We start from the raw sequence: 27827 nt of genomic DNA on the forward strand, positions 1-27827 counted from the left end.
CCTCAGATCACCTCCAAAGTGCATTGTTTACATCTGTTCTGCCATCTAATCACCCACTGATCACCCATCAATCACCCCCTGTCACCACCTGTCACTGCTACCCATCAGATCAGACCCTAATCTGCCTAATCCACCCACACCCTCAGAAGGCCCTCAGACCCCGGCCCTGATCACCTCGCCAGTGCATTGCTTGCATCTATTCCCCTCTCTAATCACACCTTGAGACACCCATCAATCACCTCCTGTCACCACCTGTCACCCCCTAGCACACCTACCCATCAGATCAGGCCCTAATTTGCCCCGTGTGGGCTCCTGATCACTCGGTCAAACCCTCAGATCCCCCTCAGACCCCCTCCTGATCACCTCCCCAGTCCATTGATTGCATCTATTTTCCCCTCTAATCACCCCCTGAGACACCCATCAATCACATGCCCATGTTCTCTGCTGCCATGTCCAGGTCATGATTTGAGAACATCCTGCGCTTCCTGCACTTCAGTGCCAATACAACCTGTCATCTAAGAGACCACCCTGCTTATGACCGGTTTCTCAAAATTCGCCCCCCCCCCCCCTCCCCCATAGACCACTTGTCATCAAAATTTGCAGATGCTTATACCCCTGAACAGTCATTTTGAAGCATTTGGTTTCCAGACTACTCACGGTTTTAGGCCCCTAAAATGCCAGGGCGGTATAGGAACTCCACAAGTGACCCCATTTAGAAAAAAGACAACCCAAGGTATTCTGCTAGGTGTATGATGAGTTCATAGAAGATTTTATTTTTTGTCAAAAGTTAGCGGAAATTGATTTTTATTGTTTTTTTTCACAAAGTGTCATTTTCCACTAACTTGTGACAAAAAATAAAATCTTCTATGAACTCACCATATACCTAACGAAATACCTTGGGGTGTCTTCTTTCTAAAGAGGGGTCACTTGTGGGGTTCCTATACTGCCCTGGCATTTTAGGGGCCCTAAACCGTGAGGAATAGTCTAGAAACCAAATGCCTCAAAATGACCTGTGAATAGAACGTTGGGCCCCTTAGCGCACCTAGGCTGCAAAAAAGTGTCACACATGTGGTATCGCCGTACTCAGGAGAAGTAGTATAATGTGTTTTAGGGCAGGGGTCCCCAACCTTTTTAAGCCCGGGGCCCACTATCCCGACCAAACTTTTCTCTGGGGCCCCCCGGGGGAGGGGGGGCGTGGTTAGTGGCGGCGGCAGCCCCCCCCCCTCTTTTCCCTGATTTTGAGTGTAGTATATAGGTAAGTAGGTATCTAGGTAAGTAGGTATCTAGGTATAGTTGCCCCCAGTATAGGTAGCTAACACAGTTGCCCCTGTATAAGGACTATAGTTGCCTCAGTATAGTTAGTTAGGTAGTATAGTTACCCCAATATAGTTAGTATAGTTACCCCAGTATAGTTAGTACAGTTACCCCAGTATAGCAAGTACAGTTACCACACTATAGCTAGTACAGTTACCACAGTATAGCAAGTACAGTTACCACAGTATAGCAAGTACAGTTACCACAGTATAGCTAGTACAGGTACCACAGTATAGCTAGTACAGTTACCACAGTATAGCAAGTACAGTTGCCACAGTATAGCAAGTACAGTTACCACAGTATAGCAAGTACAGTTAGCCCAGTATAGCAAGTACAGTTAGCCCAGTATAGCAAGTACAGTTAGCCCAGTATAGCAAGTATAGTTAGCCCAGTATAGCAAGTACAGTTAGCCCAGTATACCTAGTACAGTTAGCCCAGTGTAGCCAGTACAGTTAGCCCAGTAGTTACCCCAGTGTAGCTAGCAGAGGTGCCCTCTCCCCCCCGCGGCCGCCGCTCCTGTTACCTTATGAGCGGGCGTCCGCTTCCTTCCTTATATTCCTCCAGCCTCGGCTCTCCTCTTCGAAGCATGTCGTATTACAGCAGCGCTTCCTGCGCGGGTGCTGTAAGGAGGGAAGGAGGTGGGGTAGCGGCTTCCTGTAGCGGCGATACGCATCACCGTTACTATGGTAACTTTCCCGGCTCCCTTGGCTCCTTACAGCAGCCGTGCAGGAAGCGCTGCTGTAATACGACATGCTGCGAAGAGGAGAGCCGCGGCTGAAGGAATATAAGGAAGGAAGCGGCCGCGGGGGGAGAGGGAGAAGCCGCGACCCCCAGAAATCTGCCCAAGGACCCCCAGGGGGCCACGGCCCCCAGGTTGGGGACCCATGTTTTAGGGTGTATTTTTACACATACCCATGCTGGGTGGGAGAAATATCTCTGTAAATGGACAATTGTGTGTAAAAAACAAATCAGAGATTTACAGAGATATTTCTCTCACCCAGCATGGGTATATGTAAAAATACACCACAAAACACAATATACTACTTCTTCTGAGTACGGCAGTACCACATGTGTGGCATTTTTTTGCAGTCTAACTGCGCTAAGGGGCCCAAAGTCCAATGAGCATCTTTAGGCTTTACAGGGGTGCTTACAATTTAGAACCCCCAAAATGCCAGGACAGTAAACACACCCCACAAATGACCCCATTTTGGAAAGTAGACACTTCAAGGTATTCAGAGAGGGGCATGGTGAGTCCGTGGCAGATTTAATTTTTTTTGTCACAAGTGAGCAGAAATTTTTTTTTTTTGTCTCAAAGTGTCATTTTCCGCTAACTTGTGACAAAAAATAAAATCTTCTATGAACTCACCATGCCTCTCAGTGAATACTTTGGGATGTCTTCTTTCCAAAATGGGGTCATTTGGGGGGTATTTATACTATCCTGGAATTTTAGCACCTCATGAAACCTGACAGGGGCTCAGAAAAGTCAGAGATGCTTCAAAATGGGAAAATTCACTTTTGGCACCATAGTTTGTAAACGCTATAGCTTTTACCCAAACCACTAAATATACACTGAATGTTTTTTTTTTTTTTTACCAAAGACATGTAGCACAATAAATTTGGACAAAAATGTATACAGAAATTGTACTTTATTTGACAAATTTTATCACAGAAAGCAAAAAAAATCATTTTATTGAGAAAATTCATGTCTTTTTTGATGAATGTAATAAAAACTAAAACTCGCAGCAGCAATCAAATAGCACCAAAAGAAAGCTGTATTAGTGACAAGAAAAGGAGGTAAAATTCATTTAGATAGTAGGTTGTATGACCGAGCAATAAACCGTTAAAGCTGCAGTGGTCTGAATGGAAAAAAAAAGGCTCTGGTCCTTAAAGCGGTTTAACACTCAGCATTACAACTTTGCTTTAAAAGATTGCTTACAGCTTACAAACTATTATGCCAGATTTTTTTTTAAGCAGCAATTCACTGAATGGGTTAAACATGACATTTTAGTGTTGGATTTAACTAGGAATCCGCATCCGTTCTTATCTGTAGTTACAAATGTATCTTTATTTGGAATACAAATAGACCTTTGAAAAGCCTGCCGGGGAAGCCCTCTTTGTTCTCTCAGAGCAGTGTTTGTTTGTTACATTGTAGATAGATACATTTGTAACTAAACAAGCAAGCCCGAGGAGCATTTCTAGCTAAATGCAGCACTAAAATGTCATGTTTAATCCATTCAGTGAATTTCTGCTAAAAAAAAAATCTGGCATAATAGTTTATAAGCTGTAAGCAATCTTTTAAAGCAAAGTTGAAATGCTGGGTGTTAGACCACTTTAATGGGCGAAAAGACTGTGGTCCTTAAAGAGACTCTGAAGCGAGAATAAATCTCGCTTCAGAGCTCATAGTTAGCAGGGGCATGTGTGCCCCTGCTAAACCGCCGCTATCCCGCGGCTAAACGGGGGTCCCTTCACCCCCAACCCCCCCCCCCCCTGCAAAATTAACGACCAACTTGGTCGTATACTTTCCTTTCCTGAAGGCAGGGTTAACGGCTGCAGCCCTGCCTCTCAGCGCGTCTGTCAGAAAGCTTTTAATTTGACCATTATGTCATATTAAAACATTTTGGGTTGTGTACAAAGTAAGTTTTTTTTAAAAAAAGGGAGAGGGGTGTAAATATAGAAAAGTATGCAAAGCTAATGTATAGCTTATCAGTGTCCTCATGACTGCAGGACCCCGCTAAGCTGTAAATTGAAGGATTGGCATTGCTCCTGTGTTGGTCTCAAAGCTACATAAAATACCCCTTTCAATGGCTGTAGAGATCCCCTCCCTGTGTTTCAGTGTACTGCACACAAGGGGCTTGATTCACAAAGCGGTGCTAACCTAGTTAGCACGCCTAAAGACTTTTGGGCGTGATAAGCATTGCACTAAGTAGGTTAGCACCACTTTGAGGGAAAAACTCGCGCGCAAAGTTTTGCGCACGCAAAGTCCGGTGCGCGCGAAGCGTCGCTTAGGGTTTAATGGTTTAAACTTTGTGCGCATAAAAGTTTACGCGCGTAACACTTTACGCGCAAAACTTTGCGTGCGAGTTTATTTATCACGCCTAATCTGAGTTTAGGCGTGATAATGGGCTTTTCACCAGCATGCTAACAGTTAGCACGGCTTTGTGAATCAAGCCCATGAAGTGTGTGTATGTGGGGAGGGGGGTGTTTTCCCATGTATTTTGGATGCATTTAGCTGCTGTACAAGTTTATTTTAGAAACCAGAACATGTACCAGGTGTGTTTAGCTTATAAGGGTACAATGGTTAATTTGCATATATTCAGCAGTGATGCCCTGGGAGTAGTGTTGGGCGAACAGTGTTCACCACTGTTCGGGTTCTGCAGAACATCACCCTGTTCGGGTGATGTTCAAGTTCGGCCGAACACCTGATGGTGTTCGGCCAAACCGTTCGGCCACATGGCCGAACTAAGAGCGCATGGCCGAACGTTCCCCGAACGTTCGGCTAGCGCTGTGATTGGCCGAACGGGTCACGTGGTTCGGACCCGAACGTGCTCTGATTGGCCGAACTGTCACGTGGTTCGGGTAAATAAATACCCAAACCACGTCATATCTCCGCCATTTGTCTGTGGGTTTAGCTTTGGGTAGGCAGGCAGGGTAGTTCGCGCTCCAGCCACGCTAGCCAGGGTCCCCCCAGTCATTGTGTGTCGCTGCTGGGAACAGTAGTACACCGCTCGCTCAGCCACACTATATAGCATTGTGTTTACTGCCACTCTGTGTACCTCGCTCAGCCACACTATATAGCATTGTGTTTACTGCCACTCTGTGTACCTCGCTCAGCCACACTGTATAGCATTGTGTTTACTGCCACTCTGTGTCTGCTGGGAACAGTAGTACACCGCTCGCTCAGCCACACTATATAGCATTGTGTTTACTGCCACTCTGTGTCTGCTGGGAACAGTAGTACACCGCTCGCTCAGCCACACTATATAGCATTGTGTTTACTGCCACTCTGTGTACCTCGCTCAGCCACACTATATAACATTGTGTTTACTGCCACTCTGTGTCTGCTGGGAACAGTAGTACACCGCTCGCTCAGCCACACTATATAGCATTGTGTTTACTGCCACTCTGTGTACACCGCTCACCCAGCACTATATAGCATTATTGTGTTTACTGCCACTCTGTGTCTGCTGGGAACAGTAGTACACCGCTCACACGCCACTGTATAGCATTGTGCTCTGTGTCGCTGCTGGGAATAGTGGTACACCGCTCACCCACCACTGTATAGCATTGTGCTCTGTGTCGCTGCTGGGAATAGTGGTACACCGCTCACCCACCACTGTATAGCATTTCTGTACTGCCACTGTACTGCTGCCAGTCAGCGTGTACTTTAAGGATAAGTGAAATGAGGAAGAAATCCGGTGAAAGAGGGAGGGGCAAGGGAAGAGGTGTTTCCCCTGACGGTTCACGTACAGGCCACAGGGGAGCACCCAAGAAAACCCACTCAATACCGCCCATGTTGTCCAGGACAACAACCCTCACAAATCCAAAAGAACAGGACCAGATAATTACTTGGATGACCTCTCAAGCGTCCAGCAGTGGGTTAAGCAGCACCAGCACATCACGCACGAGGTCCGAGTCCTCAGCCAGTTACAAGGAGCCAGTGGGCACAAAGCTGACACAACCGGCAGCGACACCACGCACACAACTGCCAGATAACCAGTCCGATGAATTACCTCAGGACACAATGGGGTATTCGCAGGAGCTATTCCCAGCCCAACAAACTTCCACCTTTGAAAGGTCAATGGAGGAACAGCCAGAAATGTTGTGCCCGGATTCACAACCATTAACTGTGGGAAATGCACCGCGCACTGAAATACAAGGCGAGTCCGAGGACTTTGAAACCCAAATCCCAGAGCAAGTTGGGCAGGAGGGGTTGCAATTGCAGGAGGTCGACCGACAACATCTGGAAGACGACGTTGGAGTGAGCTGCGCAGAGGTTGTTCTGGGGAGCTCTACTCCACGGCGGCGGCCCCCCACAATGACATATGACGAGTTTGAGGAGATGGAAGAGGAGGGTATGGACAATGTGGACATAGACCCAGATTTTGTTTGTGAACGAGAACATCGCCGTCGTAGCAGCAGCACAGATGAGTCTTTTGAAGAACCCACTGCTGCACGAGTTCGCCTTGTGCCACAAGGTAGGCGGCGCGCAATTTCAGGCACCACAAGCGTGGAAGTTCAAGTGAGAGGCAAAAGAGGCGCAAACAGAAATCGCCAGTGTGATGAAACGCGGAAAAGCCGCTGTCTCTCAAGGCGAGGCGGCTGTTTCCGCGTCCAGCATGGCGTCACAACGCGGAAAAAACGCCGCATGCCGCTTAGGCAGAGCGGCGGAATCCGCATTGGAGGCGGCTCCCGCACTCAGTTCACTGGATACATTGCAAGACAGTACTGGTGTGGCTGGGACTGATAGTCCACCAAGATTTAGACTTACACGCGCGCGAGCACAGAGGCAGAGTTTAAATAGCTGTTAGAAGGGAATCGGCTGACCAGCTGGGTCAGCTGACAAATTCCACTGCTCCCATTAGACCAGCAATTAGGGAGGTCCTGGAAAGGTCCTAGAGTATATATACTGCTGGTTGTTCACTTGCTCTTTGTCTGGCGTGCGATCACACACGTGGGAGCACCCAGATCCGTAGTCAGATCCGCAAGTGTGCCGGGACCAGCTGGAGCTGTAATCCTACACTTAGCTAGATTCTGTTGATAGCTAAAGTACTAGTTTGATTGTGATTATCTGTTATGACTTTTGCCTGCCTTGACTACCCTTCTGAACTCTGATCTTGTACCTCGTTATTTCTGATACTCTGTTGCCGAACCCCGGCTCGCTCCTAGACTCTGTTTCTGCCTCCTGATTTTGTACCCCGATATATCTGATACCCCGTTGCCGAACCCTGCCTGTACTTTGACTCTGCCTTTGTCTGCTGATCTTGTACTTTATCTGTCTGTGTGTTTACGACCTGGCTTGTCCGACCTCGAGAACCGACCTTACCGTTAGAGGCGGTTCCTCGCTCTGTTAGCGATCCTTCCTCCTGAGGGTCACTTTCAGATATACCTTCCTACTGTCAGTCTGACTCCTCCCGTCTTGGAGAGCTCAGGTCTGCGGAAGGAATCTGTGCAGTACTCCTTGCTGCATTGAGGCCTTGTCCTCTAAGTGTTACAGTTACACCAAACACTACACTCTACTCAGGTGAACAGAGGTTAGTTTGTATATCGGATTATCGGTGAGACTGCAGATCACTTATAATCTGGTATATATCTGTATTTCCGGTGATACTGCAGATCACCGGTAATCAGATACTCTCTGCGCCCACTGATCGTTACAGAACGCCAGACCAAATACAAAATGGACGCAAACACTGATTGTCTGGGTGTACTTGCCACTTCGGTGGACAACATCAATCAAGTACTGGGCACCCACATGACTCTTATTGATGCCCTATCAGGGTCTGTACAAATCCTCCAGACATCAGTGGATCATGTGCGATCCTCTCCTAGCTCTGACATACGTATGCCTGTACCTGAAAGCTTTTCCGGCCACAGATTAATTGGGCCACAGGACAATTAACTAGTTGGTCAGACTTCTGTTCCCAACAGTGTCTAGGGAAGGTGACTTTAGGTCAGACCAAGTTGCATGTGGAGGGGGTTCCCGAGCAATACTCCGAGTTCTCGGATGTATTCTGTCCCAAGGCTGCTGACAAGTTACCTCCTCATCGCCCTTTCGATTGCCCCATCGATCTCCGTGCCGGTTGTATGCCCCCTAGGGGTCACTTGTATAATTTGTCTGGACCAGAGAAAATAGCGATGCAGGAGTACATTCGTGACAATTTAGCCAAAGGGTTCATTCGCCCCTCCCGGTCGCCTGCAGGGGCCGGTTTCTTTTTTGTTAAGAAAAAAGACGGAGGGCTGCGACCATGCATCGACTACCGTGGCCTGAATAAAATCACGGTGAAGAATCGTTATCCGTTACCATTGATAGACGATTTATTTACGCAAGTCACGAACACTAAGATCTTTTCAAAATTAGATCTGAGGGGTGCATACAACCTGGTCCGCATTAGAAAGGGTGATGAATGGAAGACGGCCTTCAACACTCCCGACGGGCATTACGAGTACTTAGTGATGCCCTTCGGGTTGTGCAATGCGCCAGCCGTCTTTCAAGAATTAATCAACGAGGTATTCAGGGAGGTGTTGGGTAGATTTGTACTAGTATACCTTGACGATATACTAATCTATTCCAACAACCTCCCCGAGCACAGGGTCCACGTTAAATTTGTGTTGGACAAATTGAGGCAAAATATGCTGTATGCCAAGGTGGAGAAATGTATTTTCGAGGTGACCACTGTCACATTTTTAGGGTATGTGATCTCCACCTCAGGCCTGTCAATGGATCCTGCCAAGGTCACAGCTGTCCTGGAATGGCCACAGCCAGTGGGGTTGAAGCCCCTGCAAAGATTTTTAGGTTTTGCGAATTACTATAGGAGGTTCATAAAGGGATACTCCACGATAATTGCCCCTCTTACCAGTCTCACAAAAAAGGGGGCAGATACCAACCACTGGTCTCCTGAGGCTGTGGCAGCTTTTTCTCACTTGAAAAAATTGTTTTGCTCTGCACCCATATTGAGACACGTAGACACCTCTTACCCATTCATTGTGGAGGTTGATGCCTCAGAAGTTGGAGTAGGGGCTGTGCTGTCTCAACGCTCTGGGCTGCAGGGGAGGTTGCACCCGTGTGCCTATTTCTCTCGGAGGTTTTCACCGGCAGAGAAAAACTACGACATAGGCAACCGGGAACTTCTGGCCATTAAATTGGCATTTGAAGAATGGCGCCACTGGTTAGAAGGGGCAGAACACACGATCACGGTGTATACTGATCACAAGAATCTGGAATACATCGAGGGGGCTAAGAGACTAAGTCCCCGACAGGCCCGTTGGTCGTTATTTTTTACGAGGTTCAGATTTATTATCACATACACTCCAGGCAGCAAAAACATCAAGGCAGATGCCCTGTCCAGATGTTTCGAATTAGAGACAGCACAGCCCCCCGCTCCTGAGTCCATCATCCCGCAGAGGCTGGTGTTAGCAGCCACAGAGACCTGGGAGGATTGGACAAAGGTTTTGGGTCCCTTTCAGCAGGATGTCCCTGAGGGGAAACCGGAGGGGGTCTTGTTTATCCCACTGTTTTTTCGTCTACAGGTCTTACAAATGTTTCACGCCCATAAGAGTGCTGGTCACCCTGGTGCTGCCAGAACGCAGGATCTGATTGCCAGGTGTGCTTGGTGGCCTTCTATGGCAACAGACTGCAAGGAATATGTCAGGGAATGTGCGGTATGTGCCAAAAGTAAACCCTCCCGGCAGGCACCTGTCGGTACCTTACAGCCTTTGCCCGCCCCGAGTGAACCATGGACCCACTTGTCCATGGATTTTGTGGGTGAGCTCCCCAGGTCTGAAGGCATGTCGGTCATTTGGGTGGTAGTCGACCGCTTCAGCAAAATGGCCCATTTCGTGCCTTTGAAAGGACTCCCCTCGGCCCAAGAATTGGCTGACCTATTCATCGTCCACATTTTCCGGCTGCACGGCATTCCGGAGAACATTGTGTCCGATCGGGGAGTCCAATTTATCTCTAAATTCTGGAGGGCATTCTGCCACCAAATGGGCATGAAGCTGTCTTTCTTGTCAGGCTACCACCCACAGACGAATGGGCAGACTGAACGAATTAATCAGTCTTTAGAACAGTTTTTAAGATGTTACGTTGCGGAGGCACAGAGTGACTGGGTGAAGTTTCTGGCTTTTGCAGAATTTGCGCAGAATAATTTAAAGAGTTCTTCTTCTGGTTTTTCCCCGTTCCAGATTGTGACAGGGAGGTCGCCCAAGTTCTCCCCTTTGCCAGTTGCCTCTTCTCCATTCCCAGCGCTGGACGATTGGCAGAGGTCACTCAGGGACAATTGGGGAATTGTTAGAGATAATTTGCAGAAAGCGTTCCAAAGTCAAAAGGGTCAAGCGGACAAGAGACGTTCCATGGAATGGAAGTTTCAGCCAGGGGATTTAGTCTGGGTGTCCACACGTCACTTGACCCTGAAGCAGCCTTCTGCCAAACTGGGCCCCAGGTTTGTGGGTCCGTTTTCTGTGACCAAAAAGATCAACAACGTCACTTATACCGTTGATCTCCCCGCCAGCATGCGTGGGGTGAGATCATTTCACGTATCCCTGCTCAAACCAGCAGTCCATGTGGGCCCTACTCCTCCTCCTCCTCCTGTCCTGGTGGATAGTCATCCTGAGTTCGAAGTAGAGAAAATTTTGGACTCTCGCATTGTCCAGAACTCGGTACAGTATCTGGTACACTGGAAGGGATATGGCATTGAGGAGAGACAGTGGGTACCGGGGACTCGCATGCATGCGGATGAGTTGAGGAAAGAGTTTCATGCCTTACACCCCAAGAAGCTTGGTAGGAGTTGTCCGGAGTCCACTCCTCGGGGGGGGGGGGGGGTACTGTGATGAAACGCGGAAAAGCCGCTGTCTCTCAAGGCGAGGCGGCTGTTTCCGCGTCCAGCATGGCGTCACAACGCGGAAAAAATGCCGCATGCCGCTTAGGCAGAGCGGCGGAATCCGCATTGGAGGCGGCTCCCGCACTCAGTTCACTGGATACATTGCAAGACAGTACTGGTGTGGCTGGGACTGATAGTCCACCAAGATTTAGACTTACACGCGCGCGAGCACAGAGGCAGAGTTTAAATAGCTGTTAGAAGGGAATCGGCTGACCAGCTGGGTCAGCTGACAAATTCCACTGCTCCCATTGGACCAGCAATTAGGGAGGTCCTGGAAAGGTCCTAGAGTATATATACTGCTGGTTGTTCACTTGCTCTTTGTCTGGCGTGCGATCACACACGTGGGAGCACCCAGATCCGTAGTCAGATCCGCAAGTGTGCCGGGACCCGCTGGAGCTGTAATCCTACACTTAGCTAGATTCTGTTGATAGCTAAAGTACTAGTTTGATTGTGATTATCTGTTATGACTTTTGCCTGCCTTGACTACCCTTCTGAACTCTGATCTTGTACCTCGTTATTTCTGATACTCTGTTGCCGAACCCCGGCTCGCTCCTAGACTCTGTTTCTGCCTCCTGATTTTGTACCCCGATATATCTGATACCCCGTTGCCGAACCCTGCCTGTACTTTGACTCTGCCTTTGTCTGCTGATCTTGTACTTTATCTGTCTGTGTGTTTACGACCTGGCTTGTCCGACCTCGAGAACCGACCTTACCGTTAGAGGCGGTTCCTCGCTCTGTTAGCGATCCTTCCTCCTGAGGGTCACTTTCAGATATACCTTCCTACTGTCAGTCTGACTCCTCCCGTCTTGGAGAGCTCAGGTCTGCGGAAGGAATCTGTGCAGTACTCCTTGCTGCATTGAGGCTTTGTCCTCTAAGTGTTACAGTTACACCAAACACTACACTCTACTCAGGTGAACAGAGGTTAGTTTGTATATCGGATTATCGGTGAGACTGCAGATCACTTATAATCTGGTATATATCTGTATTTCCGGTGATACTGCAGATCACCGGTAATCAGATACTCTCTGCGCCCACCGATCGTTACAGCCAGCAAGGCAGGTGCTCCAAAGTCTGGGCTTTCTTTGAAGACTGCACTGAGGATGGTACTATGGCGATTTGCAAGGTGTGCAAGACCCGCCTGAGCAGGGGGAAAAGTATTAACAACCTCTCCACCACCAGCATGAGCCGCCACATGCTATCCAAACATCCCACTCTGTGGGCAAACGCGGCAGGACAGGGTACCAGCAACACTGCCTCCCTTGGGGTCACCAGACTCACCACCAGACCCGCCTCAGCAGCAGCAGTAGCCCAGCCATTGCGTGGTTCACAACATTCACAAACATCAGACGACGCTGACACTGTCACTTTCCGGAGTAGTGCTCTTGAGGTCTCCCAGTGTTCATCAAACACAACAACCAACAGCCCTTCAGTGTGCAGCCCTACGGTTCAGTTGTCTATCTCGGAGATGTTTGAGCGCAAGAGGAAATTGCCAGCAAATGACCCCCGGGCCATGGCAGTAACAGCCAGCATAGCCAAGCTTCTGGCCTGCGAAATGCTGCCATATCGAGTGGTGGAGACAAACAGCTTCAAGGGCATGATGTCAGTGGCAATCCCACGTTACGTGGTTCCCAGCCGCTACCACTTTGCGCGCTCTGCAGTGCCTGAGTTGCATGAGCACGTGGTCAGCAAAATAACCCGAAGCTTGAAGAATGCCGTTGCCTGCAAGGTTCACCTCACCACTGACACCTGGACGAGTGCGTTCGGCTAGGGTCGATACATCTCCCTTACCGCGCACTGGGTGAACCTTGTGGAGCCTGGCAGCGATTCCTCACCTGCTACGGCGCGGGTGTTGCCCACGCCGCAAACAGCTGCACCGCCGTCCCTCCCACTGGATAACAACAGCAGCACCTACCTCTCTGACTCCTTCTCCTCCAACGCATCTCAAAGCTGTACCTTATCCGGAAACGCTAACCCAGCAGCAGAAGGATCGTGGAAGCAGTGCAGCACAGCTGTTGGCATGCGTCAGCAAGCGTTGCTCAAGCTGATCTGCCTTGGGGATAAGCAGCACACAGGGGAGGAAATTTGGAGGGGAATAAAGGAACAGACGGATTTGTGGCTGGCACCGCTGGACCTGAAACCGGGCATGGTTGTGTGTGATAATGGGAGTAATCTCATTCGCGCTTTAAGGTTGGCTAAGCTGACACACATCCCTTGCCTGGCGCACGTGATGAACCTAGTAGTTCAGCGGTTCCTGAGGACATACCCAGGCGTGGCCGATCTTCTGTTGAAGGTGCGACGAGTGGCCAAACATTGTACAAATTCCAGTACTGCTTCGGGGGCACTCGCCAAGATGCAGGAGCGCTTCAATCTCCCCCACCATCGCTTGCTGTGTGTTGTCCCTACGCGCTGGAATTCTACGCTGCACATGCTAGCCCGCTTTTGCGAGCAGAAGAGTGCAGTGGTCCAGTACATGACGGCGCAGTACCGAGGCGCATCCGGACAGCTGCCAAGCTTCTGTGGATCCGATTGGGCCAACATGTTGGACCTCTGCCAAGTCCTCCAAAATTTTGAGCAATCCACGTTGCTTGTGAGCAGTGACAACTCTTCAGTCAGCATTACCATACCACTGCTGTGTTTACTGAAGAGGTCAATGTTGAAAATCAAGGAAACAGCTGTCATGATGCAACTGGGGGAATCTGAAGGTAAAAACGATCAGCGTGATGGTACCAACATCAGGCCATCCGCCTCAGGAAATGCTGGCCCCAGCAGCTATGACGAAGAAGAGGAGGAGGAACAGCTGGAGTTGGAGCCGGAATTTCCTGCCACCACTGACGAGGGCCAGAGCGGTGCACGTTGGACTTCCACAATTCAGCGCGAATGGTCAGCAGAAGCAGACCAGTGACGACTATGATGCATCACAACAACTATCACAACGCTCACAAGAGGATGATGAGGATTCTGGCAGGACTCTGGCACACATGGCTCAATTCATGCTAGACTGCATTGAACGCGACCCACGCATTGTGCACATTCTGGACAACACCAATTACTGGGTTTATACCCTTCTGGATCCACGGTACAAACACAATGTTCCAAAACTGCTTGAAGAAAGAGTCAGACAGGTCAAAATGGAAGAATACCAGCAGGCCCTTGTGGAGACTTTAGAGAGGAGATTGACATCCTCCCCCCCTCTAGCCAGTTGTACGCCGACAGACTGACTTCCGCAAACCCAGGACGACCAGGAGGGCAGCAAACAACACAAGCCGCAGCTAGTGCCCAAAAGGGAATGGTATCGGCAGTGTCCTTGGAGTGGGAACATTTTCTGACACCCATGCAGCAGCAGCCCACAGAACAGCAAGCGTGAAGATCCACCTCCAACACCGATCGCCTGGAGAAGATGGTCAAGGACTACATGTCAGATGGCGTAGCTGTGTTGAACAATCCATCTGCACCCTTCAACTATTGGGTATCGAAGCTAGACACCTGGCACGAACTGGCAATGTACGCAATAGAGGTGCTGGCTTGCCCGGCAGCCAGCGTTATGTCGGAACGCTGTTTCAGTGCTGCCGGAGGCATCGTCACAGATCGGCGTATCCGCCTCTCCACAGAAAATGCAGACCGTCTGACTCAAATTAAAATGAATCAATCCTGGATTGGAAACGACTATGCAACACTCCTGGACCCCAACCAAGTAACATGAACAATGACCATCTGTGATGGGTTAGCGTTGCCGGTCCCTGCGCCTTCTCCTGTTCCATCACGTGTGCTGCTGCTGCTGCTGGGTTAGCGTTGCCGGTCCCTGTTTATTGAACCTCTCATCTTTATTACATTTATGACTGCATGGCGGCAAAAAGCATTGCTATATCCGCACGCTTTTTGTCCTCATGCAAGGCCTGGATTGCGTCTCAAAAAGCGTGGCCTTCTCCTCCTGCGCCTCCTCCTGTTCCATCACGTGTGCTGCTGCTGCTGCTGGCCTGGGTTAGCGTTTCCGGTCCCTGTTTATTGAACCTCTCATCTGTATTACATTTATGACTGCATGGCGGCAAAAAGCATTGCTATATCCGCACGCTATTTGTCCTCATGCAAGGCCTGGGATGTTGTGTCTCAAAAAGCGTGGCCTTCTCCTCCTGCGCCTCCTCCTGTTCCATCACGTGTGCTGCTGCTGCTGCTGCTGGCCTGGGTTAGCGTTTCCGGTCCCTGTTTATTGAACCTCTCATCTGTATTACATTTATGACTGCATGGCGGCAAAAAGCATTGCTATATCCGCACGCTTTTTGTCCTCATGCAAGGCCTGGGTTGCGTCTCAAAAAGCGTGGCCTTCTCCTCCTGCGCCTCCTCCTGTTCCATCACGTGTGCTGCTGCTGCTGCTGGGTTAGCGTTGCCGGTCCCTGTTTATTGAACCTCTCATCTGTATTACATTTATGACTGCATGGCGGCAAAAAGCATTGCTATATCCGCACGCTATTTGTCCTCATGCAAGGCCTGGGATGTTGTGTCTCAAAAAGCGTGGCCTTCTCCTCCTGCGCCTCCTCCTGTTCCATCACGTGTGCTGCTGCTGCTGCTGGCCTGGTTTAGCGTTTCCGGTCCCTGTTTATTGAACCTCTCACCTGTATTACATTTATGACTGCATGGCGGCAAAAAGCATTGCTATATCCGCACGCTTTTTGTCCTCATGCAAGGCCTGGGTTGCGTCTCAAAAAGCGTGGCCTTCTCCTCCTGCGCCTCCTCCTGTTCCATCACGTGTGCTGCTGCTGGTGCTGGGTTAGCGTTACCGGTCCCTTTTCCTGGAACCTCTTCTCTGTATTACATTTATGACTGCATGGCGGTAAAAAGCATTGCTATATCCGCACGCTATTTGTCCTCATGCAAGGCCTGGGTTGCGTCTCAAAAAGCGCGGCCTTCTCCTCCTGCGCCTCCTCCTGTTCCATCACGTGTGCTGCTGCTGGTGCTGGGTTAGCGTTACCGGTCCCTTTTCCTGGAACCTCTTCTCTGTATTACATTTATGACTGCATGGCGACAAAAAGCATGTTACCTGTGCAAAGAAACATGACATTTTCCACATTTAAAAGACAGTTTTTCCTTTGAAACTTTACAATCAATTTTCTCAAAAACTATAAGCTCTTTTTCAAATATTTTTTTTCCCACTTGTACCCACTCCCAAGGTGCACATACCCTGCAAATTTGGGGTATGTAGCATGTAAGGAAGCTTTACAAAGCACGAAAGTTCGGGTCCCCATTGACTTCCATTATGTTCGGAGTTCGGTGCGAACACCCGAACATCGCGGCGATGTTCGGCGAACTTTCGCGAACCCGAACATCTAGGTGTTCGCCCAACACTACCTGGGAGACATCTCAAGCTCACTCCAACCTGAATTATTGCAAATTCTTTCTGTTTTAATAAAGCTAACTTTTGCTATTTAAAAACAGACAGGATTTTTTTCTCATTCAGCTTCAGTTGAGCGAGTGGGATTTCCCATAATGCACCCCTGCTGAATATGCAAGTAATCTCTTTATGCCCCCTAAACGCCAGGCACATATCCAGGACCACAGGTGTATAGTAAGCCTATAGCTTATACTGTAGCTTTTACAGAGCCACTCCCATCCTACATGCATGGATTCAGGGTTTTTGTTTGATTGAAGCCTAGCCCCATAGAGCCACATCAATCCATACCATTCACTGATGAGGACCAAAAAGTCTGGGATGCCTGTATGTATGTTGGATTGGTGTGGCTCTATAAAATGTATAAGGTGTAGGCTCATTACCTACTAGAACATCATATGTATCTTTTTTAAAGACTTTGTGGGATGTGGTGAAAGGTATTCCAGTAGTCCTGCACTCATTCCCTTTACAGGGGACAGAGACAATTATCCCTCAGTACTAAGACCTCACTACCTACTTCAAAGCCCTCCCACATCCAGTTTTGTTATGGATGAGTAAGGGAATGACACACACTTATGGTCCTTTTTCTCTTAGCCAGCCTTCTTGTCAGGATAAGGGCTCATTTTCATATGCGTGCTTTTTATGGAAACACGATTGCAGGGACATCAGACAGTATATAGACTGCACCCTCTGATGTTTCCATACATGCGCTGCGATTGACAGCTGAAACGCAGAGCATGGTTGCCTGCATTTCAGGGCGATTGCGTCCGCGATCCCATTCATATAATAAATAGTATCGCAAGCTTGATGCCCCTGTCAAGTGCAACGCAGATCCGCGCTGAGTGCACTGCTCTGCATTGTATAATGGAAATGAGCCCTAAGTGTCTGAATGAAGCCTGTAGGGAAACCCCACACAATCTTCTCCCTTTTTATCTTTTTAATAAATGTGTTCCTATCACTTACAGTATATTGTTAACCTCCCTGGCGGTTTATTTATTTTGCCAGGGAGGCTGCAATGTGGTTTTTTTTTAATTTAAAAAAAAATATTTCATGCAGCCAACTGAAAGTTGGCTGCATGAAAGCCCACTAGAGGGCGCTCCGGAAGCGTACTTTCGATCGCCTCCGGCAATCGAAAGTAACAAGATAGGCCGCAATGAGCGGCCTATCTTGTTTCGCTTTCCTCGTCGCCATGGCGACGAGCGGAGTGACGTCATGGACGTCAGTCGACGTCCTGACGTCAGAGCCGCCCGATCCAGCCCCTAGCGCCGGCCGGAACTGTTTGTTCCGGCTGCGCTGGGCTCGGGCGGCTGGGGGGACCCTCTTTCGCCGCTGCACGCGGTGGATCGCCGCGGAGCGGCGGCGATCGGGCAGCACACGCGGCTGGCAAAGTGCCAGCTGCGTGTGCTGCTTTTTTCAGAAACGATATCGGCCCAGCAGGGCCTGAGCGGCGACCTCCGGCGGCATACCCCGAGCTCAGCTCGGGATTACCGCCAAGGAGGTTAAACAAGATCTAACTCAGGGAATTCTAGGGATCACTAAGTGACATTATTTACTATAAAACGCCATTCTGATTGTAAATGTAAGAGAGGGATTTCCAACAGGAGGGTCTTGTGGACAGAAACCCACTAGGAGTGATTTCTAATTGCTAGTGATTTGAAAAAAGCTCTTCCTAATGTAATGCTATGGGTGATTTTTATAAAAGCACATCGCTCAAGTGGGATCACATCCATAGCATTACATTAGCAAAAGTTCTCAAATCGCAAAAGGTTTAGAAAATCGCTCCTAGTAGGTTTCTGGCCTCAGTCATCTCAGTCACACTAGTGTAGATCCTATTCCCTGCATCTAACTAATGTACATGGTTATTTAAAGAGACACTGAAGCAAAAAATAATAATAATACAATACATTGGTTGTGTAGTACGGATAATTACTAGAACATTAGTAGCCAAGAAAATATTATCATATTTTTATTTTCAGTTATATAATGTTTTTTTATAACATTGCATCATTCTCTAATATTTGCAGTTTACACACTACTCAGCATTCTTAATGGTTTTACAGAGCAGATAGAAAAAGAAAATACAGTGACTGAGAGTTGAGATTACAAGCTTCAGAAGACAGAGCTCTCTGCAACTTTGAAAGTTGTGGAGCTCAATGGCTCTTTTGCATAGAAAACAACTGGAGTTTCTTAACTCTTCCAGTACTGGAAACAATATTAGACTTATATATCTGCTCCTAATGTTTTATTTCTTAGCTGTACTACACATACAAATCATTATATCATATTTTTATTTTTTTTGCTTCAGTGTCTCTTTAACTAAAGGTTCTTTTGCATGTGTGTCAAATCCAATTGAAGTTAATAGGCTTTTAGGACCATTGTAGTCCCTTACACACTCCAATGAGTTCTGGGTCACCATGAGCCTGCTGGTTAGTCTGTATCTCTCAGTGTTACAAGCCCTACTGCATAGAGCCAAATTAATCCATTCCATGCACTGATGAGGATCAAACAATCCGAAACAGTCTGTATGCGTGTTGGATTATGATGGCTCTGTACAAATTAACAAGCTGACACATCATTGCATTCCAGCACTTCTGGAGGTGTGTTTAGCTTATAAGGGCACAATGGTTAATTTGCATATATTCAGCAGTGATGCCCTGGGAGACATCTCAAGCTCACTCCAACCTGAATTATTGCAAATTCTTTCTGTTTTAACCACTTGATGACCCACCCTTTACCCCCCCCTTAAGGACCAGCGCTGTTTTTACTGATCTGTGCTGGGTGGGCTCTGCAGCCCCCAGCACAGATCAGGTAGCAGGCAGAGAGATCAGATTGCCCCCCTTTTTTCCCCCCTATGGGGATGATGTGCTGGGGGGGTCTGATCTCTTCTGCCTGCTGGGTGTTGTGGGGGGGGGGCACCTCAAAGCCCCCCTCCGCGGCGAAATTCCCCCCTCCCTCTCCTACCTGCTGCCCCCCCGGCGATCGAGGCTGCACAGGACGCTATCCGTCCTGTGCAGCCAGTGACAGGACGTCCCCTGTCACATGGAGGCGATCCCCGGCCGCTGATTGGCCGGGGATCGCCGATCTGCCTTACGGCGCTGCTGCGCAGCAGCGCCGTACAAATGTAAACAAAGCGGATTATTTCCGCTTGTGTTTACATTTAGCCTGCGAGCCGCCATCGGCGGCCCGCAGGCTATTCACGGAGCCCCCCGCCGTGAATTGACTGGAAGCAGCCGCTCGCACGAGCGGCTGCTTCCTGATTAATTAGCCTGCAGCTGGCGACGCAGTACTGCGTCGCTGGTCCTGCAGCTGCCACTTTGCCGACGCACGGTATAAGCGTGCGGTCGGCAAGTGGTTAAGAAAGCAAACTTTTGTGTTTCTTAACATATTAGTAAGGGGGCTTTTAGGACCATTGTAGTCCCTTACACACTCCAATGAGTTCTGGGTCACCGTGAGCTTGCTGGTTAGTCTGTTTTTAAATAGCAAAATCATAATTATGACATTTAAAAATCCTTTCAGAAACAGAGAGACTTACCTACCTCAATTTAACATACATTGGTCCATATGCAATTAACTTTTTCTCCTAAGTTTTCTCCAAGGTGAATTTTCAAAACTTGTCAATACAATGCATTTTAAGCCACCAGCATGCGGATCCGAGATGAAAAACTACAGTAAATATAACAAGTAACTTGTCTATATATCTTATCTAAAGTTTAGATAGTTTACACAGCAAATCTATCTGCCAACAGCTTTAACCTCCTGAGCGGTATGGACGAGCTCAGCTCGTCCATCACCGCCGGAGGCTGCCGCTCAGGCCCTGCTGGGCCGATTTTCTTCAAATAAAGTGCAGCACACGCAGCCGGCACTTTGCCAGCCGCGTGTGCTGCCTGATCGCCGCCGCTCTGCGGCGATCCGCCGCGAGCAGCGGCGAAAGAGGGTCCCCCCAGCCGCCTGAGCCCAGCGTAGCCGGAACAAAAAGTTCCGGCCAGCGCTAAGGGCTGGATCGGAGGCGGCTGACGTCAGGACGTCGGCTGACGTCCATGACGTCACTCCGCTCGTCGCTATGGCGACGATCTAAGCAAAACAAGGAAGGCCGCTCATTGCGGCCTTCCTTGTTTATTCTGGGCGCCTGAGGCGATCGGAAGAACGCCTCCGGAGCGCCCTCTAGTGGGCTTTCATGCAGCCAACTTTCAGTTGGCTGCATGAAATAGTTTTTTTTTTATTAAAAAAAAACCCTCCCGCAGCCTCCCTGGCGATCTCAATAGAACGCCGGGGAGGTTAATAGAATATGATTATTTCTTCCTGTGATACAATGACAGCAGCCATGTTGTTTGTAAACATTACACAGAGGCAGGCTTATCTGTATCTTGAGCAAAGAATCCTAATCCCCCGCCTCCCCTCTGCCTTTGAAATCTCTGCCTAGTAATACCTCCCCCTCCTCCTGCCCAGGCTGAGCTCCCATGAGCCCTTGCTACTGTCTGAAAGTGCCTTGGCTCTCTGAAAACCCGTGGGCGTGGCTTTTTTAGTTTATAGGGAATCAGAGTATTAAAACAAAAACAAAAAAAGTATTTGGCTTGAGGAATGCCCTATAAACAATAAGAAAGGAACACAATTATGCAATGTGAAAAAGTTCATCTCGGATCCACTTTAACATAATTTTGATAGCACTTTGTCATCTACTTTTTTGTACTTTTACAATTGCAAAGGGCTAAACAGTTATTTTTAAAAGAAGTTGAAAATGTTTCTTCTAGGTGAAAACAAAGGAGAAAAAGGGAATTGCATATGGGCCATTTTATTAATGTCTCCAGGCATAAATCTGTCATCATTTCCATTCCTTAGTTATAATCAGTGACTACTTTCTCCTGATTAACTAAACATCCACTTCATATCATGTAATATGCAGTGATTTTGACTATTCGGGTAAAAGTACAGGTTAGGCAGGGCCAGATTTACCATAAGGCACTGTAGGCACATGCCTACAGGTGCTTAATGATGAAAAGGCGGCTCACTCCCCAACCCGAGCGCCTCCCTCTCTCCTTTCATATACAGAGTAGTGTTGGGCAAACAGTGTTCGCCACTGTTCGGGTTCTGCAGAACATCACCCTGTTCGGGTGATGTTCGAGTTCGGCCGAACACCTGATGGTGTTCGGCCTTTTAAGTTCGGGTTCGCCCCGAACTACTGAATGGCCCTGTTCGCCCGAACATGCCGCAATACGGCCCCCCTATGGGGTCGCAGGCATAAGGGGGGAGCATGCCCCGATCGCGGGGGGGTCGGAAATTCCCCCCACCCCCTCCGCTAGCGCTCCCCCCTCTGCCCGCTTCCCCATAAAAAAAGTTTAAGGCAAGTTAAATAGTACTTGGTGGCTGGCCTGGCACTGGCAGTGGAGTGAGGAGGAGGAGGAGTCCGAGTAGCAGAGTGACGCGTTGAGGCCGGGCAGCGGGCGGTTCAGCGGTAGTACCCTTGTGGTACTTCCGCCCTTTCTCTGACCTCACGTCCTCTGCATACGAGGGTACGCGTCACGCGTACCCTCGTATGCGTCATCACGTAGAGGACGTGAGGTCAGAGAAAGGGCGGAAGTACCACAAGGGTACTACCGCTGAACCACCCGCTGCCCGGCCTCAACGCGTCACTCTGCTACTCGGACTCCTCCTCCTCCTCACTCCACTGCCAGTGCCAGGCCAGCCACCAAGTACTATTTAACTTGCCTTAAACTTTTTTTATGGGGAAGCGGGCAGAGGGGGGAGCGCTAGCGGAGGGGGTGGGGGGAATTTCCGACCCCCCCTGCGATCGGGGCATGCTCCCCCCTTATGCCTGCGACCCCATAGGGCCCCCAAAATGGGCATGTTCGGGGGTCCCATTGACTTCCATTGAGTTCGGCGTTCGGGCCGAACATGCCGAACATCTGGCCCATGTTCGGCCTGTTCGGCCCGAACCCGAACATCCAGGTGTTCGCCCAACACTAATACAGAGTCCTGATGAGAGTGTAAATGAGAGGTTACTCACCCAGCTCTCAGCATTCCACTGACGATACCTCCCTTCAGTCAGGGACACCTCTTCCTACCTAATACTGGCTACCTACTCTGGGGCACCTCTAGCTACTGAATATTGAGGATACTTCTGCTACCTAATACTAAGGGGCACCTGTAGCTACCTATGACAGCAAGGGAGTTAAGGGAAGACAGCCAGCACACTTGCGGTGCAGTTTGGTGGGGATTTGTAGGTTCCAGGGCTGCTCATCAGGATTCCGGATATCCGGGTAACCCGGATATCCGACCATTTTTACGCTATCTGAATCAGATTCTGGATTCCTATCTGCGGATATTTGGCCGCATAACGCGGATATCCGCAGGTATTGCGGATCTCCGGATCCGAAATACTGTAACTAAGGAGCTGACGTCCTGGAGCCAATCAGAGGACTCCCAGCAGAAGCCCTAGCAACCAATCACAGAGGGGAACCCTGGCCATCCCCACCTGACCTCATTGAGCCAATCAGAGGGCTCCCAGCCTAAACCCTGGCACCCAATCACAGAAAGGAACACTGGCCAGCCCCCCTGTATAATAAGGAGGGCTGCCATGATGAGACATATCGTATTAGCTTGCTGAATGCTCACTGAGAGACATGCTCCAATGCTGGTGGTCTAGCAAGGGGGCTGTACACAGTTATAAACCTAAAGCTGTTCAGTAATTAAACCAAGTGACACGTGCCAAGTGCCACGTGACACGTGCCAAGCGCCACGTGACACCTGGCAAGTGCCACGTGCCAAGTAGTACGTGACACGTGACATGTGCCAAGTGACACGTGACAAGTGACACGTGCTAAGTGCCAATTGCAACATGCTACGTCCGGCATACTCCTGGCACACATTACACCTGCTGCTGCTGCATTGCCCTGCTCCTGCTGCCTGTGCAGCTCCCACTGCCAGGCCAGGGTGCCACAGGCCACTGATACCACCTATATTTAACCCAAAACACAATTGCTGTGTAATTTTTTGGAGGTGTCTTGGCTGAAAACTGTCTTGTCCCAGTTGTGCGGTTAGACTTTGGACACAATGTGGGCTGCACAACCGCTGTCTGGAACCTAGGCCTAATGTTCATTGACAGCTATTATTTTTTTTGGGGGGGGATTTAAAGTCCCCACATCATCAATTAGTGTTCCTCTTTACAAAATAATGATGATACATGCCTCATATACCCTAAAAAATGTTTTTAAAGCAATTTAAAGGCCACTTCCGGTTTTTCTATCCAGATATCCGAATTTGCCCGGATATCCCGGATAGTAGGGTCGGATATCTGATTCGGATTGGAAAATTTTGAACTCGGATATCCGACCCGGATCGGATATCTGGGTATCCGGATCCGGATCCAATCCGGCTTTTGAAAAGGGGTATCCGAGCAGCACTGGCAGGTTCATGGAGGACAAGGTCTAGACTGCCAGGACATCTGTGCCTGTAGGCTCCTGTGAGGTAAGTCCGGGCCTGGGTTAGGCATAGTTCACTGAAGACGCCTTAGATATCTGGCCTATTTGCAAGACAACACAACCTTTATAATCGCTGTCAGATATCACTTTCCTATTGGCTTGATGCATATACTTGAATAATAAGTCTGAGGAATCAAATTATTTATCAGTAGAATCTGATACATTTTTACTGAATCGATTTCAACCAGTTTGCCCCTCCAGACCTGTCCTGTGCCTGATTCTCCCCAATGTTATGCTTACCTGACCAGCTGAACATGGCCCGTAAGTAATTCACTTTCTCCTAGATAATATTTCCACAACTTGTAAATAAAATGCATTTTAAATCACCAGCAAGCAAGAATATTCTCAAAACAATTTCGATAGTAGTTTTTCAGCTACTTTTTGATACTTCTTCAATTGCAATAATGTTGAAACGTTATTTTATATACAAGATGAAAAAATATCTCCTAGGAGAAATCTCAGGAGAAAAAAAATGAATTGCAGATATGGGCTCTGAGCTCCAATAGGAGCTCCTCGTTGATGCCATTTACCTGTATTTTTCCAAACAGCACCCACTGGTGGCAGACAGCTGCTGTGGATGAAGAAGTACAGTATCATAAAAACCTATGATTAATGCCAAACCAACTGATATGGTTTCCTTGTTTTTGTTCACTGATAAATCACATCTGCAATAAACAATATGAAAACACAATTAAAATCCAACTATATGCATTATAACAGCTTGTAAAAACATAACTGTATGTAAAAGCTATGGTGCAGGCATGTACATTTACAGCGTATTTAATACATCACAATGGCATTGGCACTCTATAACTTCAAATCCATTTCATCTCCTTATGTCAGACGGTTCACGGTCTGAATGCAGTAAAAACAAAAATGAGCACCAAACATAGTAATCTAGCTCCGTTCACAATGTCGGCTGGTTGCCAAAGATTTGCAGACAGTATGTGACATCCACTGCTTTTCTTCATTCGGGTCTTAATTAAATGCTCGCATTTCACGTTACCTACGTGACATTTTCCACTGGTCTGCTGACAACAAGTGAGGGGAATTAGTCTTTTCCAGCGTATTATGCAATCTCTGCAGTGCAGCAGCCCTGATATTTTCCTCTCCTTGGAACCAGATCGCACATTCATCAAATGACTGAAAGCAGAAGAGGTCAAGTTTTATGCTTTGAGTTCACCTCTTTTCATGCAAACTATTTGATTTCATAATGTGATTTTTTTTCCCTCTTAACTTTCACTAAGTCTAATTCCAATGCTATGCTATTATGCTCTATTGTCATAATTCTGGAAAAAATAAATCAAATGGTGGATTTCCCCCCCCCCCCCCCCCCCCAGAGCTTACTGGGGAGAAAAAAGGAAATGGGCTACTAGCAATTCTGAATTCCACAAATGTCTTTCATGGGAATGTAGAGAGTCTGATCAGCCGAGGGGCAAGAAACTGAAAAGTTTAAATGTGGATTACAGATGGTCAATGAGTTTCTAATCATTCTGTTTGGCATGCAAATGTTATGCAAATTATATGTAGCTTTGATCTGGGCCAGTAAAATGCACTTCCTGTTGTTTTGATTGTCCGAGTTTCAAGCTGTTTATAATTTGCAATACATTTGCATGCAAGATGGGACCCACTAGCAGCTCTTTTCTTAAAGCTAGTGATTTGAAAAGCTCTTGCTATTGCAATGCTATTGGGGATTTTTAAAAACTCCCACCCCTCAAGTGGAATCACACCCATAGCATTACAATAGTAAGAGCTTTTTAAATCACAAGTGCTTAAAAAAGGCTTAGAAAAGCACTGCTAGTGGGTTTCAGGCCTTAGAGTCTCAGGGCCCACACAGGGCCCTCCTCCCATCTCCATGTAGATGGTACACATCACTTAACTATACCTGAGCAATGTTTCTGTACATTTCCATGTTTTGAGCCTTTGACCAGGGTTTGAATCCTAATTCCATCCAGTACATAAAATAGTAAGGTGCATTTGGGCAAGGCTTTCTAATGCTCCTGTTTGCCCGTGAAGAATGCCTTAAGTCAGTGTTCCCCAATCCTATCCTCAGGGCCCACCAACGGTGCATGTTTTGTGGAAATCCAAAGAGGTAGATAATCAGCTCTGCTGAGACACTAATTACCCCACCTGTGCATGGTTGTGGTTTCCTGCAAAATCTGTTGGTGGGCCTTGAGGACAGGGTTGGGGAACTTTGCCTTAAAGGGAACTTAAACTGAGAAGGATATGGATTTTTCCTTTTAAAATAATACCAGTTGCCAGACTCTCCTGCTGATCCTGTGTCACTAATACTTTACCCAAAGCCCCTCAACGAGCATGCAGATCAGGTGCTCTGACTGAAGTCAGACTGGATTAGCTGCATGCTTGTTACAGGTGTGTGATTCAGCCACTACTGACAGAGATTAGCAGGACTGCCAGGAAACTGGTATTTTTTTAAAAAAAAGAAACATCCATATCCCTCAGTTTAGGTTCCTTTAAGTGTCTGCAGGTCTGAAGCAATTTGAGTTTGCCAGGAGCAAATCACAATATAAAATTATATGTCTTGTCTACATTTATATAAATATACAAAGAGACAACACAATGAGCTATCCTAAATACTGCTGCTGTATATGAGACTCCTCAACATAGTTTACCAAGAACAATAAAATAATATATAATATCATTATGGGCAAAAGGTTTTTGTGATGTATAATAAATCGTGCAGCAGTGTGTGTACATTGCTCATTCTCTGCAGTGCCATCCACAGGATCAATACTGATGGGTCCACTTATAGTGCATGTGTGCGAAAATTAACAGTGAGAGGAGATTTTCAAAGTGTCTGTATTCACACAGACTAAAAGAGGTGTTGCAATCAAAAAACTGGTTGCAGACTTACGTTTACATACATGGTTGTATAGACACATGGGGCTTCTATGTGTGTGCATTTACACATAAGCTATACATATGAATTATTTTTTTATAGTTCCTTATTTACTTTAGTTAACCAGCGAACCAGCACAAATGAAATTTGTAATACATTAACCACTTCAGGACCATAGACTTACACCCCCTAGTGACCAGGATATATTTTTTTTAATTTTGGGTTCTGCAGCTTTAAAAGCTTTCTGCAGAGCCATACCACGCAGCACACGAATGAATCCCCCCTCCCTTTTCTGCCCCCCAACAGAGCTTTCTGTTGATGGGCTCTGATCGCTGGCCCAATGTTTATTTATTTATTTGTGCATTTGTTTATTTTTTTAAAATACATTTACCTAATTTTTTAATTATTTTTTCCCTCCCCCTGCCATCTAATGACAGCGATCGGCTGTCATAGGCTGATGCTCCTGAGCCTCCTAGAGGGACAGCCGAGTGACACGGCTGTCCCCAGTACAGCGCTGCTACAGGTCGCAGTGCTGTACAATGTAAATAGATGGCAGTTTCAACGTCTAACAGTCTCCTATTGGCGATCGTCACTGGTGATCGAGACTGATGACGGAGCAGAGATGCACACGCATCGGCGCGTGATCTCCTGCAAAACACGCCCCCAGGATTTAACGCCAATTGGTGTCACCCGGTCGTATAGTAGTTAAAATCCATCTTTTTAGAAGATGCACCTTAAAGCGGACTGAACCCCCTCTCTCCTCTAAAAGATAAGCAATAGCACTGTTTCTATTTCCTGCTTTCATGAATGCAGACATATTGGTAACATCCTGTGCTTTCAAATGAGCTTATCTGCCTAGGCAGATGCCTGGGAGTACAGGTATATTTTGTACTGGACTAGCTTCGAAATTCTCAGAAACAAACACTCCACAGAGATTACCTGCCAGTACTTATGACGTTGCTGCCTGTGATACATTTCAGAGTTCAAATCAGGGAGTGGAAACATTTTACAATGGACAAACACTTACTAAATAATTTATAAAGTAACTAAAAACTTAAAAACGGGCTAGGTCTGTCTCCGCGCATCTGCGCGCACCCGCCTGCTGCGCACGCCCGCTGCGCGCCTGTGCACCCGACACGCGAGCACACACCCGCCACGTGCACACACGCCGCATACCTGGCCGCCCGCTCATACGCCCGCCT

Source organism: Hyperolius riggenbachi, chromosome 4 (assembly GCF_040937935.1).
Source record: "Hyperolius riggenbachi isolate aHypRig1 chromosome 4, aHypRig1.pri, whole genome shotgun sequence".
Taxonomy (NCBI): domain Eukaryota; kingdom Metazoa; phylum Chordata; class Amphibia; order Anura; family Hyperoliidae; genus Hyperolius; species Hyperolius riggenbachi.